The following is a 3204-nucleotide window of genomic DNA, read 5'->3' as shown; positions in this document are numbered from 1 at the left end:
TCCCACTAGGTGTCTTTTCCACAAATACACCGTAAATATATACACCACAACTTTATTTTAATGTTACAAAACTCTAAAATAAACATATGCAAAACAAATGTAGGGCAAGTTGGCACTCTCAACAAGGAGACACAAGACCTTATTTAGATATGTTTCGCAATGAAGCACGACGTGGATTTGGTGAATTTCAATTGAGTTCATGACATCATCCACCATTATTTGCACCTTTATTTGTGACAGTGGCATATGTGTGATTTCAACTTGCGAATACACGTCATAATTGGTGAAATCAACGTAAACTAAGAAACGGTTTGCTTAAGTAAAGCATTGACTTAAAATGTAAATTCACGCCATAATTCGTGAAATCTACGATATTCATGAACAAATGTGTCAAAAGATTCAAAGAAAACTTCTAAATACTAGTTCTACAAAATCACGTTATAAATAGAGTAAAAAAATCAATTCGTAAAAGTAGAAAAACTACTACACCCACCTATGATGTTGGAAATAAAAATATTTGAGTAATCATGAAAAATGGCACTTCACCAAGCAATTACATCTTTTTCAAGTGAGTATATTAATAAAAACTCTAATGATAGTGGGAATACTTATCGTGATACCATTTCTATTGATTAAAATGGGATAATTTCAAGTATTCAATACTTATCGTGATACCATTTCTATTGATTGAAATGGGATAATTTCAAGTATTTAATATTTCTTCAGCCTTGGAGGAATATAAAAAATCGTAGAATGTTTAGGAAGATAACTCTTATCTCCAATCATCCAATTTTGTCATATGCTTCTAAAAAGGTGCATGTATCTACATAATTTATCTGCTCAATTATTAGGGTTTATATAGAAATCTCCTATTATATAATACATAGCTTTTTCATTCTATCAAACATTAAATGAGCATTACCACTTATTTCAAAATATAGAAAACATGTGCAATTCACATATCAACATGATTTTAACGTGTTATACTAAATTTTATCATCAAGACAAATACTAATAATTAAAATTATTTATAAAAGGAAATTTCCATCCACCAAAGGATATCGCACAATATCCCCCCGAGCCAATAAATAATCCGATATAACATACAAGTGTGGATTTTATTTTATTTGATTTTTAAAGATAAGATACAATTACTACAAGGTTAACAAGGTACTTACAAAACTTAACAACTCTAGGTAAGTTCCTATGTTCATATTATTATTATTATACTAAAACCAGAAATGTTTTATATTTTTATATTTTTTTAATTCATTGAGTTCTCAAGGCTGTGATCCAATCAATTTTCACAGTTTGTGCACCAGGTACACCACCTTCAGCATTCACATAGAATGACATTCCAACAACTCTTGATGGATTCATTTCTATATCTGCCTCAATTACATTCCCTCTCCATGTTCGAAGGTAATGCGCCAATGGAATCTGCAATTCCATTCCAAAGTTGTTCATCATTAACATCCCAAAATGTTTATCAAAATGTATCCGAAACTTGCCTTTGCAACAACCCAGATGTGTTTATGCACAGACACAAAAGCTTGCCATGAATTATCTTCCATTTGTCCAGACGAGTTTATACAATTTTCAGTGTAAATCTGAATAAAAAAAAATTATAAATAAATAAACACTCAAAATGTGTCTACATATTTTATATATAAGTAAGAACTTACTTACAGTAGATATATAACTCCTCCCATCTCCTTTGATTTTTAGTGATATGGTATCGTAGGGGTCTAAATCGATAGATCCGTCAAACTGTAGGGGTGAGAATTAGAAATAAAGATTGTTAGAAAGCTCAGGGGGTAAACGAGTAAATAGCAAAAGTAAAAGGGTTGATATCGACCTTTTTAAACCTTATTCCACATAATCCACTTCGGCTAGTATTCCATTTTGTAGTTTGTACTATCGGTAACATCCAGTGAAAGATTCCCAGAGAAAACTCCTATAATGATTTAAGAATTTCAAGAATAATAAAAAAAAAAAGATTTTTTTATAAAATTGTACGAATTTTACTAACCAGTGTCACGACTCTGTTCATTTCCATCATTAGTGATCTCCAATGTTGTTGATGATAAATAGTAGATTTATATAAAAGAAAAAATAAATAGTAGATTTATATAAAAGAAAAAATAAATACACACCTCCATATTCAGAATCTAATATAAATGCCATTTTTTAAGCTCTTCTTTGGAATTAAAGTTGTATATAAATCTCTCGCTAGGAGAAAACATAATGCCATTTTTTAAGCTCTTCTTTGGAATTAAAGTTGTATATAAATCTCTCGCTAGGAGAAAACATGTCATTAACATTCTATGAGAGAGCTTCAAAACAAGAAACAAATAAAAAAAAATCAGGTTACATCGGATATTATTAAAATTAGGGTTAAAATGAAAGAAATAGCAACGTACTTTCATTTATTTTTGTACTATAGAATTCCACTTTCATTTCTTTCAAAGTAGAATGTTGTAATAGGAAGAAATTAAAGTAGGAGACTATAAATATAATAAACAAGATCAATGGAAGGATATATTGCTATTATTTGCATTTTAGCCATTAATATTTAATATCAATATTTATTATTAGTAGTAGCAAACAAAGAGTGCGCATACCTCTTTTAGTGGTAGTTAAAGAAGCTTGAGATATTGCTCGAACTTTGGATATTTTTTTAGCTCTTTAGGGACGAGGGAGTCGTTCCCTTCCAACCCACTAAACCCACTCTGACATCAATTTTTGTCTCTTCTTTTTCTTCATCTTTCCTAACCCACAACACACGAAAATTCTATCTTTCTCAACTCACTCAATTAAAAAAAAAATACAAAACAACTAAGGTACAAGTTTTAAAACACATGGTACAAGAGAAAATGAGAGAGAGAAAGTAGAGAGAGATGATGAAGTGGGTTAGTGAAACCGATTAACCAACCCATTGAAGCGGTAGTGATACCGGCGGTAACTCTATTGCTAATTAAGATTTTACCTTCGATTGTTTTGTGTTTTTTTAATTGAATGGGTTGAGTGGGTTCAAAAACATATGGTTTCCGTGTGTTGTGGATTGGGAAAGATAAAGAAAAATAAAAAAAGAAAAAAGTTATGTGACGGTGAGTTCAGTGGGTTGGGAGGAAATGACTCCCTCCTCCTTTAGAAACTCTATGAGAAGTGAAACAAATACAACAAATTTCAAGATGTTCATTA

The 3204-nt window shown here is 30.6% G+C and overlaps 1 pseudogene; it reads right to left on the bottom strand.

The window, feature by feature from the left end:
- Positions 1 to 1269: 1269 nt before the first annotated feature.
- Positions 1270 to 2766, bottom strand: LOC145040132 (putative complex I intermediate-associated protein 30; annotated as a pseudogene).
- Between the last annotated feature and the right edge of the window lie 438 nt (positions 2767 to 3204).

Source organism: Lactuca saligna, chromosome 4, assembly GCF_052625555.1.
Source record: "Lactuca saligna cultivar CGN05327 chromosome 4, ASM5262555v1, whole genome shotgun sequence".
In the NCBI taxonomy this organism is placed as follows: domain Eukaryota; kingdom Viridiplantae; phylum Streptophyta; class Magnoliopsida; order Asterales; family Asteraceae; genus Lactuca; species Lactuca saligna.
Note: the sequence above shows the minus strand (reverse complement) of the source record. Positions and strands in the feature narration are given on the sequence as shown.